Source organism: Vicugna pacos, chromosome 23 (genome assembly GCF_048564905.1).
Source record: "Vicugna pacos chromosome 23, VicPac4, whole genome shotgun sequence".
In the NCBI taxonomy this organism is placed as follows: Eukaryota; Metazoa; Chordata; class Mammalia; order Artiodactyla; family Camelidae; genus Vicugna; species Vicugna pacos.
In genome coordinates this window covers 12,201,540-12,220,206 of record NC_133009.1, presented here as the reverse complement: position 1 = coordinate 12,220,206, position 18,667 = coordinate 12,201,540, and the positions used below count along the sequence as shown (strand labels likewise).

Genomic DNA, 18,667 nt, shown 5'->3' with positions numbered 1-18,667 from the left:
TGCTGCGATGGCACAAACCACTCTTTACTTGAAAGCTAAAGACAAAAATGACAGCGATGGAGAGGGGGCAGGGTTCACGCCGGCGATGCTGGCCCTTGGCATCGGCCACAGCAGAAGCAGGGTGCGAGCTAGATAACATGGCTGGGGCGCTGGCTGGGATCTAAGGAGGGGGCCTGGAACCCCTGGGGTTATGGCATGGGTAGGGGTCTTTGTGGTGAACTGTTTGCCGCCAGGAGGGAAAAGCAGCAGTGGACAGTGTGGGCGGGAGGCACGGGACCCAGGCACAGGGAGGCCGCCCTATCCCCCGCCCCCTAGATCAGGAACCTCTGCTGCGCGGAGGAAGTCGGGGAGGAGGGTGGGGTCTGGGAGGCGGGGCGACCCGCAGTTTGCTTGCTGCTGCGGGAAGCTCCTTTGAAGCAGGGCAGAGGCGGGTGAGGACTGGCTCTGGGCGGCTTGTCGGCCCTTCTCGAGCTGGGCTGTGCCCGCAGGGCCCCTGTTTGCAGGTCCAACCCACGTTCCCACTGGGTTCCAAGATGGCGTTGATGACTCGGGGAGGGGGAGGGTCAGTCCGGCTTCCTTCGCCCACCCAGGGGCCTCCCGCCCAGTGCACTTCCAGCTGCTTCTGCACTTGCCTGAGTTCTTTGAAGATGGAGCTGATTTCTTTGTTGGACGTCTTCAGGATGGGCACCTCGTTCTTGGCATTGATCCTGGCTTCCAGGTCCTCCCACACACGCCCCGAGTTCTGAAAGAGGATCTACTGGGCGAGGTGCTCGGTGTTCTCGCGGATGACGTGGGTCGGACGGCTGGGACACGGGATTCATCATCGGGTTATCCAGTCACCTTCTCACGGTTCCGAGGCGGCGTCCTGTTGGCCAGGGATCCTCACAGCAGTCGTTCGTGTTCTGGTCCAGGTCCGGAGAGCTCAGGGAGCCTGGTGGCACCTTCTGGAAGTTGAGGCTGGCCTCGGGGGTGTGCTGCACCAGTTCCTCGCCGGCGGAGATGGTGGAGGCAGGGGTGCTGGGCCCATCGCTCAGAGAAGGGCTGCGGGCAGGCCCTGAGGAGCCCAGCGAGTCACAGTCTCCAGCCATGTCGTGGATGTCCCGGGCCAGGATGGCCACGTCCTTCACCAGTGTCTGGCTCAGCCTGGCGATCTCAGCAAGGTCGGTTGTCTGGCGACGAAAACATAGGGGTCAGGCTCTTCCTCGTCGTCTGTGTCCCGGAGACCAGGGGTCCGGGGTGGGCCCGGCCAGAGCCACCAGCTCTGGGGTCTGAGCGGCTGTTGAGGCTTGGGAGCGTGTGTGTCTGGGGGAGCCGTGGTGGGAGCCGCACTCCTCCTCGGAAGTGGACGTGCAGTCTGAATCCTGCTGCCGGCGACTCGTGTCTCAGGTGAGTGAATCGGTTCTGGGTGAGGAGTAGCGGTCGCTGCCCGGGCGCACCCTTCTAAAGGGCTGGCAGGGGACGGCGGCAGTGTCGGTGGCCTTCCTGGCAGTGGCCCGAGCCTCGGCCACGGTGGGCTTGCAGCGGGCGCAGTAAAACTTGACCCTGCGGCCGAGAAGTCAGCTTGGGCGGGGGTGGCCTGTAAGTCGCTGGAGCCCGTGAAAGAGCTGGCCTTTTTCCAGGACATAGCCAGAATGTCCAGGTGAGACAGCTGGTCGCCCCAATGGCTCAGGGTTGGCCGGGGGACCCCACTCCACAGCCTCTGTGTCCGAGGCATCTCCCAGTTGGGCCCGTATCTGCCGGGAGGCCAGCGTGGGCTGTGGGGTGGACAGGCTGTTGGAGGGGGTCGGTGCTTGCTGCACCTTCTGGACACTGAGCCGCGGTGCTGTTCTTCCCGGGCAGCAGCAGGGGATGGTGGTGGGGCCGTGGGTCTGCGGCGAAGCCCTGGCCACCCTGCCCCAGTGGCCGTGGGGGGATCGTGTCTGCGCCGGGCGGGTGAGTGAGGCTGGAGCCCCCGGGAACCATAGCCGCAATGCAAGGCCAGGTGCCTTGCCGCTCTCCGCGGCCCATGTCGGTCGGGCCCGGTGGGCAACACTGCTTCTCTGAGAGTCGCTTGACGGCGCTGCTCAGAGGTCTACTTTTAAGAAAAGAACGTTGTTGGGAGCATTTGAATATGTTAATACAAATAAAACAAAACAAATGCTTAGCATATAGTGATTACTGAATAAATGTTTAGTATTTATTCTTATCATCATCATCATCATCTTTATTATCTTTATTAGTCTCTTGGATATGATTCATATTTTTTCTGGAAGCAACCTGAACTTGTGGTGGGAAATTTACTGTGACCTTGGGCACATAACATAAACCCTCTGAACCTCTGTTTCCTCCTCTATAAAATGTGAATAATAATTGTACCTACTTCTCAGGTTGTCGTAAAGATTTAATGAATTGATGCACCTAAAAGGTTTAGAACAGTGCTTGGCGTGTAAGTGTACACTGAATATAGCTACTTGTATTATTGCTTCTGTACTATCTTCCAACCCTTGTTACTCCATGGAACTCTGCTCAAACTCACCACCTAGTTGTTTTTTCTTTTCTTTTCTTTTCTTGTCTTTATTCTTTTTTTTTTTTTTTGGCTTGCTCCTGTTTCTGCCGAAGAGCCGTTGAGCATCTTTTAACTCGTTATCCCTCACCTTAGTATGGGGCACTGCACACTGAGATGCTCAGTATCTGCTGAACAAACAAGTGGACAGAGCTACAGAACTCAAAGCTGGACACCTCACCCTCAAGGAGACGTTTAGCATTCAGTGTTGTGAGAGCACTTCAGTTCCTGGTCTTCCTTGCAGTATGGATGAGAAGTAGTACACTTGCTTTGCTGAGAGTCCCCCTCCTTTATTACATAATGTGTCTTGGGATCTTCTTGGCTCATTCTGACATTGGGCACTTTTCCTGTAATATCTACCTCCCAGCTCTGTATAGTCAGGTTTACTACTTGAACTAGACTGCAGTGAATTTCATCTGTTTTATCATCACAGTCATCATAGGTTCATGGCCCTATGGTTGACTTTGAATTTGAAAGGTATCCTTTCTGGTATATTAACCTCCTTTCTTCAAAGAGCGTATCAGTAGCTTAACTTCACAGTCTAATGTGAATTCTGGATTTCAAATAACCTTTAACCTCTTGGGGGCAGAATGACAAATATTCCACCAAAATTCTTTCTTTTTTTTGTTTTTGTTTTTGTTTTTTTAACATTTTTTATTGATTTATAATCATTTTACAATGTTGTGTCAAATTCCAGTGTTCAGCACAATTTTTCAGTTATACATGAAAATATATATATTCATTGTCACATTTTTTTCTCTGTGAGCTACCATAAGATTTTGTGTTTATTTCCCTGTGCTATACAGTATAATCTTGTTTATCTATTCTACAATTTTGAAATCCTGTCTATCCCTTCCCACCCTCTGCCCCCTTGGCAACCACAAGTTTGTATTCTATATCTATGAGTCTGTTTCTGTTTTGTATTTATGCTTTGTTTGTTTGATTCTTTGTTTGTTTGTTTGTTTTAGATTCCACATATGAGCGATCTCATATGGTATTTTTCTTTCTCTTTCTGGCTTATTTCACTTAGGATGACATTCTCCAGGAGCATCCATGTTGCTGCAAATAGCGTTATGTTGTCGGTTTTTATGGCTGAGTAGTATTCCATTGTATAAATATACCACATCTTCTTTATCCAGTAAGTTATTTCTTTATCTTAAAAGATAGTTGACTCTTCAGACAAAAATAATGAGAATGTGTTGTGGGGCTTACAACATATGTATGAGTAAAACAGATGAAATAGATGAAATAGGAAGAATTGATACCAATTCTACATGAGCTTTTCCAGAAAATTGCAGAGGAGGGATTTCCCAACTCATTTTATGAAGCTAGCATTATTCTGATACCAGGTCAGAAAAACATATTACAGGAAAACTACAGACCTTCTCCCTTGTATACAGTGTAATGTCTATAATCTCTCACGGGACTCTTAATCCTATTTCACTGTCGTATCTTTTGTCTACAGTAATGTTAGAGTTTCCTAGCTGGTTGTGCTGCCTCTCCACTCCTGATTCTTACTCATTCTATATGTCTTTGCTAGATCGAGTTTCCTTGAACATGCTTTGATCATTGCCATTGCTTGATACAGCAATGGCAATGCTGTATTTCCAGCAGCTCCTTACTGCAGACTAAATAGATATACAGTGGAGTTATTGTAGGAAAGGTTGAGGAAATCTCTGCCCTACTAGACCACTAAGTAGAGTGTTCAAGGGTGATAGATCATTGCTATGCACTTTTCCAACATAGAAAAGGTCATGAAGTGACCTCTGGCTGTGACTATCCAAGTTGTGCACTTTGACATCAAGCTCATCTGTAGTAACATGAAAATAATGATAGCTAACGTTTATCATGCCCCCGTGCCAGTCATTGTGTAAGTACTTTACATGCATGATCTCATCTGTAAAATGGGATAATAATAATGCCTGCCTCATAGAGTTTTATAGGGATCAAAAAGTGCTTTATACAATGTTGCAAATATAAAGTGCTTAGCTATTATTATTGTTGTTGTTTAACCTTTATACTCTTAAGAAAGTTACCATTAATTCTTATTTATAGGTGAAAAAGAGGCGCAGAGAGTTTATGTATCTTGCTCAAGATCACAGAACCAGTAAGATGTAGAGTTGGATCTCAACTTGGTTCTGTTTGACCCTGAAGCTTGTATTTTCAACCACCATGCTGAGATTATTTTTTCTCCTTTTCTCTTCAGTACTAAGCTAGCTCTAAATCAACTGGATCTGTCAGAGTGTCTTAGTGTAAGTTGATCCTCAAAAAAATGTGGTTGATAAGAAAGATGGTCCTTCCATAAACCATTTCTGGAAAATGTCGGTATTTCCTGGGGAACAATTCACACATCATTTCCCATTTTCTTTTGCACTAAGGCTAATATGATTTCTTAAATGCTAGCAATACATGAAAAGCTAATTTTAGACTTTCCGTCTCTATTAGAAACTAGAAGTATGAAACAATGAATTGGTGATTTGAACAGCAGTCTTACCTTCTCTTCATTACTTTGTCAGTCACAGCATTGCTCTCTGTCCTGGGCTTTATGATTTTAACTTCCACATGTAAAATAATTTTCCCCATTCACACACTAAGATGCTCAGTAATTTGCAACTCTTTTCCTGTTGCCTTCCCAACCCCCATTGAATGCTTGATTGCCTATTTTCATGTCATTTCCTAACCTCTAGGCATACCTCTCTTGACATGCCGGCAACCTCAGTGGCTCTCTGTCATCTCTAAGATCAAGTAGAAACTTTTTATTCTTGGTTTATGTAACTCACATACCAGCTATAGATCTATTACCCATTGATACCTAAATAATGTCACCTCAAACCCCAGGAAATCCAAGTTCCTCTTCAAGATTTTTGTGTCTGTTTATCTTTTGCATGAATACTCCTACTTCTGGATTTGGGTTTTAGTAGGTAGTGTCTCTGCAGTTATGTAATTCTGCTGCTTTTTAAGTTCTACAAACACTTAAGAAATCCTACAGAATTTGGCCATAAAATTAGCTGACATAAAGCTAATTTTGGAAAAGTTCACATTGCATTAATTCAAATGACTTCAAGTTGAACATTAGACATCCTCTTTTTTTGAAATGCCCTTTAGTTACTTGAACACCAAGAATTTTTACTGGCCCTTCTCCCTACATAGTCTCCAACTGTACATCATATTCTTTTTTTTTTAATAATAATTTCACATTTAAAATTTTTATTTTGGGGGGGTAATTAGGTTTTTTAAAATGTATTTATTAATGGAGGTACTGGAGATTGAACCCAAGACCTTGTGCATGCTAGGCATGCACTCTACCACTGAGCTATACCCTCCCTCCTTCATCAAGTTCTTGTTTCCTCTCTTACCCTTCATTCTCAGGAGCTGAAACATATTTCTTTCTTTGCTTTAGGAAGATAAGTCTAGCCACCTCCTAAAATGTTCATCTTGGTCCCTGTGGACATCCATGGCCTTGTGGTCTACCACCAAGCAGCAGTCCAAGTATTGGCTCACAAATTTTTAGTAACCTCCCTAAGAGGAATTCTGGTGTCAACTGTTAAGATGATATGTTTTTTACTTCCATTACATCACAAAGACCTTTGACCTAATTTTGTTTACCCTTCCAGTCTCATCTCTCCAATACTCCATGTGCCTTTTCTGCTATCAGCACAACACACCACATTCTTCCTCATTTCCATAGTTTAAAGACATGTCACTACTTCATCTGAAAGCCCCTTCCATCCTCCCATGAAAAGGTATGTATATTTTTTTAAAGAGAAAATCGTGCCTCTTGTACAAATATAAAATAAAAACACATCAAAGATTTTATTTAACTCAGTCAGTGAGGAAGCTAGTAAGATGCTGCAACTGGTTCAAAGGAGAATCCAAAGAGTGGAAACATACATAGGCCATCAGGAATATTTAAATCAGTTTTTTTCCAAAAATGCCAAACTGGCTTATTCCACATTCATTAGGGGAAGAGAAAATATTCCATCAGAAAAAAATTCTTTTGTACATCTCTGGACAAGAATCATTTGGACTGCTATAAGTTATCTACAAACTACAGAGTTGTAAATACCTCAAAGATCATGAAAAGCACAGAGAATCCATTAAGCTGACACCTTGGGAGGATGTGCTAGACACTGCCTGGTTTTCATTGAAGACATCCAGCAGTCTTTTCGATCCATTTCTGAGGCTTTCACAATTTTTCTTTATGTTCTCCTTCTTGCTTTCTGCCATCTTCCGCTCCTCTTTTCCCCATTTGATTTACCCATGCTGGTTCCCAGGGGTTAATGATTTTCTTTCTAGATACACCCAACCCATCTCTATAATAACCTATCAGTAGTTTGTTCAGAATCACTATCAAGCTAACCAGTGGTTTTCAGAATAATTCATTTCTTTCTCCTTCTGAACAAAATCAGAAAAATATTTTATTGTGCTTAGGCTTCTGGTGCCTCTAATGTTTCATTCAGCTGGGCTTGGAGACTTCAACTAACTTTAACCAGCTAAACATTTTTAAATATATTTTTTCCATCTCTTAGACTTCAGTTCTTCTTTATGACTTTGGAAAGCTGAGTACAGTTTAAATATTGTTCTCTTTAGCAAAGAAAGTGACAGCTAAAAGGACCTCAAGGAATCCCATTTTCTCTGTCATTTGTTACTTTTACAGGCATGCATATTCTCCAAATGGTGATCCTCTGCCTTATGTATTCATTTACTTGCTCTAAGAATGAGATTTTGGTTGTCTACAGCATTTTCACAATTCTTAGACTATCAAAGGAATCAGTCTCTGGCATTTGGCTCACAGGTTGTTAAAACTCTCTGGCATTCATCTTTTGTCATTTCTGTATTTATGTCCTTCTAAATATGAACTATATGGAGAGCCATAGATGCTCTGGTTTCTTTATGTTCCTCTTCACTGTCTTCCTTATTGGAGCAATTTATAATAGTACTTGTAGGACTGTGTTTTAATAGTCAAAGTACTTTATAGAGGTAAATTGAATTACAGCTCCTGATAATTCATTGTATGTAGTTCTTACCAAAAGGTAATTTACTGACTTACTAGGTGGCCACAGAGGGGGCCTGTTAATGTGGAGACAGTATTTTCAGAAAAGTACAGCTTCAGTGAGTAAACAAAGTGGCATTTGAAGAGCAGAGGTAGAGTAGACCCCATGCTGGTGAGAGAGAAATCCTGTGATAACAAGAACGTATATTATGTAAACAGACCAAAGCTATCTAAAGAGGTCCACAATGATTCCCCAGTGACTTAAAAGCACAAACAGAAGTCCCTGATCAGAGGGATTTTGAGTCCTGAGACATGCCCTACATTAGGCGCAGAGAGGACGATCTTATGCTGCTCTCCGGGATGCTCTGGGAGCAGCTGGATGATCATTTGTGTGGTTTGGGCTATAAAAACTGCTGCTCGCAAGGCTGGGGGTATCGAGGCTGCCTGGCCTGGGGAAGAGGAGGAGGGTAATGCCTGAGGCAGACACTGGGGTGGGTGGAAAGCCAGGGAGTGTAGCTCTTGTCTTAAGCATGTTGTCATCAACAGACACCCTCAAGTCTTCTGCCCACTGCTTCACCCAGGGGACCTCTGCTACGACTTCCGAAAGGATGCTGGGAGGGGGAGACTTTAGCTTCAAGATAAACTCCTAGAATTCATGTTTTTCATTCTTTCTCTTCTCATACAGTGTCCCTTCTATCTGCCTCTGAATTGCAGGCAGTTTAGTTGCATAAACAATGTTTAGAAAAGTGAAAGGGAATGGCAGGGCATGGAGTGTATGACCAAAGACAAATCAACAAACAAGTGAACAGCAGTTCTCATTGTTCATACATTACTCTCAGTGCTTGACATTTATTCATTGAGTTAATCCTCATCACAACCAAGAGAAGCAGGTAAGACATATGTCCATTTTATAGATTGCAGATTATATAAAATCACACTATATTACTCAGTTATTTAGCCTTGCAGAGTAGTAATCCATTAAAAAAGGATTCAACACCTTGTAATAGCCTGTAATGAAAAAGAATATAAAAAGGAATGTATATATATATAATATACATATATGTAACTGAATCACTATGCCGTATACAGGAAATTAACACAACATTGTAAACTGACTATACTTCAATTAAAAAAAAAAAGACTCTCCTTGTTTCACACAATTTACAGTCATGGCTAATGCCAAATCTTGGGTAGGTTTATGGGGAGATGAGGGAGTAGTTCTGGGTAGTTGAGTTAACTTCTGCCCTTATAGTCCAAAGTATCCTTCCCCAGCCTCTTTCCTCTTTTTTTAATTCCTGAGGGAATAAATTCCATGTGTGAAGATTGGCCATGTTTTTCTGCAGCCGGCCATAACCAGAAATACTGATTTAGCATTTGATACCACTGCTGAAATCACCTGGAATCTATTCCCATGGATCATGCCAGATATCTTGATCTGTTTCTTTGTTGATCTATCGTGATCTTCACCAGCAGTGTAGCCACAGAGCAGATCCTCAGATTGCTTTGTGTGTCTTGTATTTGATGAAGATCTTTGGCTGATACAGGTTGATATTAGGACTCAAACATTTCGGGGGGGGGGTTATTTAAAATGCCACACAATAGGGTAATGAGCTATAACTCTGGTTTTTTTTCCTAGGATAACTAAGAATGATTACTGTACTCCAAAAGACTAACAGAAGCTACCACTGTTCCCTTAAGAATAATAATAGCTAACACAGAGTGTTTGCACTGTGCCAGGCACTGTTCTAATTGCTCTATGTATATTACCAAATTCAATCCTCACAACAACCTATGCAAACAAAATGAGTTTGACTTGCTTTCCTGTCATTTTCTTTAATTCCATGTCTCATGTGAATGCAGAAAGTAGTGGGACTTATATTACATGTTCACACTTAGTTGCAGGAGAGGCTGGCAAGGCAGGCCCTGGTCTTTGCGTTGGGAGTTGGAACTCATAATGAAGGAAATGAACACAATATAGAACGTGTTTGAAAGATGCCAAGAAGCCATAAATATAAATAATGCCACTACAGAGACACAGAGGAGGAAAACCAGTTATATGGCAGAAGCCAAGGGAAAAGTGTGTTTTAAAACAAGGTCCTACTGTGTATCACAGGAAACTATTTTCAATACCTTGTAATGGCCTATAATGAAAAAAAAAAGAATATCTATATATACATACACATATACATATATATATGTATTTAAATGAATCACTATGCTGTGCATCAGAAATTAACACAACATTGTAAATCGACTATACTTCAATTTAAAAAAAGTATATTTCAGATGCACCAAGAGGTTCAGGGCTGTGAAGACTGAGAATTGTTCCTTGGCTTTAGTGACATGGACATCACTGGTGACCTTAGTAAGAATCATTTCAGTAGAGTTATGGGAGGGGAAGGAGATGAATTGGAATGAGAAAAGAATAGGAGGAAATGGAAATTGTGAGTTCAGGCAATTCTTCAAAAATCAGCAGTGAAGAAGAGTTGTATGGGACGGCAGCTGACAGTCAGAGTGGGAGTAGGAGCTCAGATGTTCTTTTTTAATTCTAATGTGAAGGACTCAGCAGAGAGGAGATGTTGAAGATATAAAAAAGAAAAGCTATCATCAACGGTAAGCTTCTGGAAGGTGTCAGGGGATGCGATTCAAAACACACTACTATTTCAAAAGGTGGGAAAGATGAGAGACGAGGAGCAATCGTAGACAGGTCTTTGTGGTTAAAACCCAGGGAATTCCCATCATGACTTTCATCTTTTGGGAAGTGGAGAACAACATTGAAGTGGGCAGAAGGAGGGTGTGTTGGTTGAAGGAAGAAGCTTTTAAATGGTGAAGAGTGAAAAGCAAGCTGACTGAAGCAGTATAGCAAGACTGCCTGCAGTGTTGAAGGCTCTGGTGGAGAGGTGATTGCTGAGTTATAGAAAGTAATGCCAATCTGGCCTATTTTACAACTTGCTCCAGCTGCCTGGTGACAGGCACCGACGGAACAGATAATGTGTTCATCCAGGGTTAGGTTGTGAAAAGAGAGAGGCCAGGGAGTTTAAGAGAAAGATGAGTTACTAAAATGATGGATTGTGTAACCTAAGCTGAATAACGTGGAAGTAAAGGCATGGTGGTGGTGTTAATTAATAGGAAGTTCAGCGACCTGACTGTCCTAAAGATTTAGAAGAATGTTTGTGGTGGACCATGGTTGAATAATCAAATTATTGTTCTATCAAAGAGAAGTTTAGAGTGAAAAGCAGATGTGGTTAGCAGCCTCTAAGAAGGTTCCCAATGATTCCTGCCTCCTGGTATTCATGCCCATGAGTAATCCCCTGCCCTGGAGTATGGGTTTTTTGTTTTGTTTTGCTTTTTTGTTTTTTTATTGAAGTACAGTCAATTACAATGTGTCAATTTCTGGTGTGCAGCACGATGTCCCAGTCATGCATATACATACATATATTCATTTTCATATTTTTTATTAAAGGTTATTACAAGACGTTGAACATAGTTCCCTGTGCTATACAGAAGAAACTTTTTTAAAAATCTATTTTTACATGTAATGGCTAACATTTGTAAATCTCAGATTCCCATATTTATCCCTTCCCCACCCCCTTTCCCTGGTAACCGTAAGATTGTTTACTATGACTGCGAGTCTGTTTCTGTTTTGTAGATGAGTTCATAGTGTCCTTTTTTTTTTTTTTTTAAGATTTGTGGAATTTCAGGGTTGTGGAGTGGTTTAACGTAGAGTTTTATGAGAAACTGCCAGCCTATTTTCCAAAGTGGTTTTTAATCATTTTACGTTCTTACAGCAATTTTGGGAGTTCTGATGGCTCCACATCCTTGTCGACATGGTATGCTGTCAGTCTTTTAAGTTCCAGCCACTGTGTTGCATATATTAGGGAATTCATTGCAAATTCCATTGTTTTTTGACTCTTGTTATGTTGAGACTTCTCATGTTTGTATCATTTTCACATCTTTGTAGCTAATCTGTTTTCCCATATGGTAGCTTTTAAGATTTTCTCTTTTTCTTTTATGCTGGAGTTTCACTGCAAGATGTCTTAAGTTTTAGATTTGTTTGTTTTCATTTATCCTGCCTTTTCAGTTTGAGAATTTCTTTAATTGTAAGGTATTTGATTTCTTTAATTCTGGAAAATTCATTCTCATTATCCCTTTGACTATTGCTTCTTCCCCATCCTATGTTTTTATTCCTTAGGGGATTCTTTTTAGACAGATGTTGAAGCCTTTCATTCCGTCCACTTATCATTTACCTTTTCCATCTATTTATTTCTCTAGGTTATGTTCTGTGTAATTTCCTTTCCAGTTAATTGGGTCTAAACTACAGTTTAAATACCCAGGAGATTTTTTTATTTTCATGAATGTTAACGAATTTATATAATTTTTTCAAAATCTGCTTTTTTTTTTCAGATCGTAATGTCTTGTTTTCACCTCAAGGATTACATTTCTTTCTTATTCTCTGACTATTTAAAACACGTATCTTAAAGTCTCTTTCAAGTTGCTCCAGTATACATTGTTGTCATTTTCTCCAATTTCTTACTTGGCCTCATTTGTGGTGTTGAATTATTTTTGGTATAATTTGTTATTATGTCTGTATTCTTACTTTGGGGGTGATTTTTATCAGTTGGACCTTAGGGTGTACTGGTTGGTGTAGGGTTTTCCTGTAGGGGTCGTTTCTTACTGTTTTCTATGTGACATTGCTGTGTACATTTCTTGGCACAAGATTCCCACACTGTGAGGGTGGTTGGGAGAATTCTATCCTATACGTGGAGGACTTGGTCTAGGGATTCTGATTTCTGAGGGTTAACTGTTTCCACCCGGATTCTGGACAAGCTGAGAGCCAGGGCTGGTAAGTTTTTCCAGGTTCCTGGGTCCATCAGGGATTCAGCTCTAGTTTCCCTACCATGAACGGGGTACGTGTCTTCAGTTTCTATCATCACACAAATACTAAAACTGCAGGCCCTAAGATGCCTTTCTTTGGTGGTTCCCCTGCACTCCCACTGACTGCTATGGATTCCTTCCTATTTTGACCTCTGAAATTTCCCCCTTTTGCTTTTGTTCTTGGTAATACATTAAAGATAAGCTTAGCACCAACATCATCGGTATTTCTGTATGTTTGGGGTAGAGAGGCAATACTTACTACTCTGTAGCTCAGCCCACTATCTGGATTGCAAATTTCTACTTACTCTCTAAACCCATAGTAGTGTGTCATTGTCCTCACTATTCTCCTGAAAATGTGTCTATTAAGGCCTCAACTGACCAACTAATTATTCGATCAGGGGACATTTTCCAGCTTTTATAGCACAAAGCACACAATGGTGTTCTTTACTCCTCCCATTTAATGACCCTCTCCCTCTGGGCTTCTGTGAAACTGCTTCTGTCAGTTCTCCCCTCTTCCAAACCGCTGCTTCTCACTCTCTTTGGAAGGCTGTAAGCTGATGATTTCCGATCTCTGGCTCCACCCAGATGTTTCTCTCGGGCTCTGCACCTGTGCATGCAGCTGCCTCCTCGATATTTCTCTGCAATATCCCTCAGGCCTCTCAACCTTTTCAAAACTGAATGCAATTTTCCTTAAATCCCTTTTATGAAGTGAAGAGGAATAGAATTTTTTTTTATTGGTCATGAACCTCAAACGAGAAATTTTACATGAATGTAGAAGAGTAGTTTGGATACGGCAGTGAGGAACGGGGTGAACTCTCACCTCAGTCTCTGGCTTCTAGGTACGTGGGCCACGGCAGGTGACTATCTTCCAAAGGAGTGGGACCTGCGGGACTCCAAGACGTTAGGGGCAAGCCAAGTCTCAGTGAAGAGATCAAGGTGAAATGGCGCTTACTGACAAAGACAGCACGGCTTGGAGGACACAATTGAGAGAGGAAAGTAGCTGAAAGGAGAGAAATCGTTAAGAAGCTAAGCCCGCACTAAGTGTTTACTGAGCTTTTTTGAGGGCAGGTGCCAATCATAACCATCTTTTCATCCTTAGAACCTATTCCAGTGTCTGGTGTATGCTAGACTCGAAGCAAATATTTGTTATAATAAAATGAGACTGCTGTAAATGGCTTTGCATTATTTTCCATGAGAGGGATGTGGCGAAAGATCCTGTTCTCTTTTGGTAAGAGGAAATGAGAAAGAAGGAAAATAGCTTTGGGCATTTAGAAGGATATAACTCAGTTCTACAAACATTTAAAAATGCCTATTAGGTTAGCCACAGTTGAGTGTAACACCCGAATCAGTGCATCTTTCCCCTCCAGGCAGTTAGATTCATGGACTATGATTCTTTTTTGGGGGGGTGTGGCGCGGGGAGGTAATTAGGTTTATTTATATTCATTTTTCTGAAGGAGGTACTGGGGATTGAACCCAGGACCTTGTGCATGCTAGGCATGCGCTCTACCACTGAGCTCTACCCACCCATCGATAATGATTCTTACTGAGGCAGAGTCTCTTCTTTTTCCCAGCACTTGGTGGGTAGATATGTATAACACAGAACAGATCTTTCCAATGGATATGGCCTGCCCAACACTCTTCTGGTACATCTATTAGAAAATATATTTTGTTAACAGAAATTACATAAGATAAACAATGTCAGTCGTTGGGTTACAGAAGCTGACATTCCCCAGGCTGCATATTCCCCCTCTTTTAGGTATTTCACTTACGGTGGCCATGTAGGTGAAGTCACTTCCAAGTTCAGTTTCTCCAAAAGATGTGAGCTGTTTGCTAATGAGGAAGCATCCCTGCTTGCCCGTTCTGGCTGCCAGGACTTCTGGGACTCAGAGGCAACTCTCCTACGTCTGAGGGGTTCTTGGCTTGCTGAAATCTGTCATCTATATCTCATGGTCTTAATGAAAGGAAAAAGTGTAATCCCTGTCTTTGCATGGTGCCATTTGCCCCCTCTGGTTTGTGGCATTGTCTTCCTCTTCATTTCATTGATGTTTTGGTTGGGCATCGAGATCTTTCTGTCCTCTCCTGGATTCCTCCCAGCCAGTCTGTAGACCTCTGTTTATCTCCATGCTCTCTCTCTATAGCATTGTGCCTCCATCACTATCAATCCCTTTAGTGAACTCACTAATTATATCATGGCTTAATTATATTTATGAGAACAGAGGTTGGTAAAGTTCACCTGTGGTTCAGGGAGCTTGCCATCTACTGTAGGATACAGACATAACCATGTGTGAGAATCGAGAGAGAACCACAATACTGAATAGGAGAGGAGGACCAGAGACACTGGCTAGACACGTTGGAGTAAAATTTTAGAAGTTTTTGTTTCAGACTCTATTGTTCTCGGTAGAAGTTCTAGCCAGATGTCTCCCACTTTCTGTAGGGAGGGACAGAGGCAGTTTAATTGGAATTCTGGTCACAGTTATTTAAAGCTGTTCCTTTGTTGGGGGAGGGGTGGGGCTCAGTGGTAGAGCACGTGCTTAGCATGCATGCTTAGCATGTACGAGGTCCTGGGTTCAATCCCCAGTCCCTCCATTAAAAATTTAATAAACAAACAAACAAATCTAATGACCCCTTCCCACCAAAAAAATAAATAAATAAAATAAAGTTGTCCCTTTGAATGAAAAATGGCTTTGCCTGCTATGTGAAAATACAGCAGCTCTTTACTAAGGCACAGTAATGTATTGTGAATCCTTTACAAATGTGTTACCAATTTTGACAAATTTGTAAGATTAAAGTTTGCTCAAGCTGCAATTCCTACATTATAGTGCTAGATCTCAGACAACTTCAAACTGAGCAGTTCCTGGAACAGAATACAGCATAGGGAACAGAAGGTGGGAAGTAAGGGATAATGAAGCATAGTATACAACTGTCAAACCAGCCTCAATGAAGATGATGTGTTCACTAAACACGCGCATCCCAGGCCTGTGAATATCAAAGAGAATGTGGACAGAACACGACTTTATTCCCACGGTGTTGAGGGTCGCCCAAGGGAGGAGGGGAACAGCTTTTGTAGATGCTGTGAGATACTGTCACACTAAAGCAGTGATGGTGGTTAAAAGACTACAGACTTTTAAAGTGTTGTTTTAGGCCTTTTAATCTCTTCAAGTGTGCCACTAAAAATTACAGCATTCAAAACGGTGCTGACACACACACACACACACGGTGCTGCTGAGAACCACTGTAGCAGTACATTTAAAATGAAAATAGAAGATATCTCCTTGTTCCTTTTTCTTATCAGGTAGCCTACCAAGGCTTTAACATCTCACACCTCAAATGAATATCACCTGTTTCCTTTTTATCCGAGCCCCGGAACATGAGAGCTCATTAAAATCTGAGAAATTTTATTAACTCTCTCTGACAGATTCCCCCCCAACCCTGCTTCTTTATCTTTCTTTCACAAACAGGATTATGAGGTTGCTTGATGGGTTTTTAATATTGTCAAGAAAAAAATCTCCCCTTGGGAGATTTGTGCAGTAGATAACATAACCTTAAGAGCCTTATTCAAATGAATTTATTCAAATAAAGTGGGTAGATGCCACCGAACCAGCTCAGCATCAATAAATTTCAAAGCTGTCTTCAACACCGTGTTATCTCATTTGTAATAGAACAAAGAACCACTAGACGGAGCTAGGGTTTAAGAAATCACAGCTCTGAGTTGGGTGACTGATGTGATGGGTCGAATGTTAGTGTATCATCACTTGGATTTCAAAGCCCATGCAAGCCTTCCCTAGCTTGGCTAACAGCTGCCATCTGTTTACTTTGTGTCTACACAAGAGGAGACAAAGGGAGATGTCTGGGACAGCTCAATTTTTTTAGTCACTCTAATGATGACGTCTGACCTTGGTACAGCACTTTTCATTTAGAGTGCTGTCCCCTACATAATTACGTTTGATCCTCACAGCAACTCTGAGAGATTGCTGGGCAAGAATTTGTCCCTCTGTTTTGGAGGTTAATAAACACACAGGGTATTTGTAATACATTAGGATGCATCACAGGATGGTTAACCTGGACAACTGAGGTTGCACAGTTTTTTTTAACTCTTACATTCTTGGGTAGACTGTTGGTTGACCCAGCCTGGAACTAACTAGAAATCAACTCATTCCTTTTATGGGACATTCCTTTAAGTCTCTGGTCACACCCTCTGGGGATACCTAGTAAAAAGACAGTTAAAGCGTATATACGGGTAGAAATCTCCTAAATTAGGTGAACAAAGAAGAGTTGGCTGAGCTCCTACCCAGAAACCATGGTGGATGTGATTCCCCTTATCTCAGGAGGCAGGTGTGAAGACCCGCCTGTCATACAGTGCAGTGTGGCCTGTCCATCAAGCCAAGGTTTTTAATTAATGTTAAAAGTCCAGGAAAGCTGCGTACTCCACCCCAATACCCCAAGCATTTGTCCTCAGAGACAAGCCCCTAGCGTTTAGATTTGTCAGTTTGTTCCTGTTTCCTAACCTTATACACTGATAACAGGTTGTGCTTCAGCAAAAAAAAAAAACAAAAAAAAAACAAACAAAAAAACAAAAACCCACGAAAAACAACCCCCCCAAACCCCAACCCTTTATGTGTAGATACATGTATTTTCTTGGTCTTTCTGGTAAAACATTCGCCACATAAAAGTGGAAATGAGATCAGTCAGCAAATTTTTCAAACGTCTGGAGTCTGTATTTTCGCCTTTGGTCATCTTTAAAAACTACCCAGGACAGCTCTCCTGGAGCTCCACCAGTCAGTCACTCTGCAAGTCTGACCTCTTACAATATTTCATTAGTTAATGGCCAAACACTGGCTTCAGAAGAATCCAGGTGGGGCAACTTCCACAAAGGAGGCTAAGAAATCCTAGCGGCCAGCAGGAAGGTATTCCAAGAGCTTCAGAGGTTCCCAAGGGCTCTGGTCTGAAACCAGGAGCAAAGCAGGAGAGGCAGCGCATCGTGCTCCCCCAGGACTCCATGGGACCTTGTTGGGAGGGAACCCAGCAAGACGGCAGCTCATACCCCTTCTCCTCACAGCCCAAGGCGCATTTCCCGGCTATGCCCAGAAGGTGGCACTGCCCATCCAGCCTTGACCCACCGCCGCCCTCGGTTTCCCCACCGCTGCGAGAGCGCCCAACTCGGTCTCCCGCAGGGCGGCGAGGGGGGACGCGCCCGGTAGGGGGCGCCGCGGGCCCAAACGCGGCGGCTCCCTCCGCCCACCCGGAGGCGGCTGCGGCGAGGCGAGCCCCGCGCGAGTGCACTGCGAGGCGGGCCGCAGGGAGGGAGGCGCGAAGAGGGCGCGAGGGTGGCAGCCGGAGGGAGCTGCCGCCCCTGCCCGCCCGGGTCCCCGTGGGGTGCATGGGGCGCTTCGAGCCGGGATCCCACGCGGGCCCCGCGCCCAGCTTCCTGCTGCCGTGAGAAGCCGCGCCGGGACGCCCCCAGACCCAGAGCTGCCGGGAGGATGACCATGGCCGGGGGCAGGAAGGGACTGGTGGCCCCCCAAAACACGTTTCTGGAGAATATTGTCCGGCGGTCCAATGGTAAGAGGTGCATTCGGGTGTTTGCTGCTCCGGCTTTTTATCCGTGCCTTTATTGCAGACGGCTCCCGCCGCTCGGCGCCAGCAGATGCAGCAGAACCCCCGAGCTCTGCTGGGAGCCGCGGCGCGGGCGCCCGGGGCTGCCTCCCGGAGGCTGGGAAAGGTGGGCAGGGCGGGGCGGGGTCTGATGGGTCCCCATCCCAAGAGAAGCGCTCTCCTGGGGATGCTTTTGGGGCCTTTCTCGCGCCTACTCGGTCTCATCTCCAGAGAGTGTGACAGCCGATGAGCAAAGTACTGGGAAAAGTGATGGGAAGCTGGACGCAGCAGGAACGGCAGCGCGTTCCCCCTCGGTACTGCCCATCCCTCCGCGGAGGCTCTCCGGCCGCTCCGCACGGTGCCGCCTCTCCCCATAGAGAGCCCCAGTAGAGACCGGCAACTCTGAGATCCGGTCCCCGGGGGATGGAAGGATACGGCTGCTTCCATCTTCCACCCCGGCGGCAGCTGAAAAGTCCAGTCTAGGGATGTGGGCACCCAGGGACGTGCCCCAGGCTGCTCAATTTCCACCTCCTCACCCACCCACCCCCTTCGAGGTTAAGGCTCAGGAGGGGCAGAGTTTCCTGGACTCAGGTGGAAAGTGGAGGGGCACAGGTGCAGAGCTGGCCAAGTGATCACATGTATAAACCTGTCTCCGTTCCTCTCTT

At 43.9% G+C, this 18,667-nt stretch overlaps 1 pseudogene; it reads right to left on the bottom strand.

Annotated features, from left to right (window-relative positions):
- Positions 1 to 297: 297 nt before the first annotated feature.
- On the bottom strand, positions 298 to 18,449 carry LOC102538958 (centrosomal protein of 170 kDa protein B-like; annotated as a pseudogene).
- Positions 18,450 to 18,667: the final 218 nt, after the last annotated feature.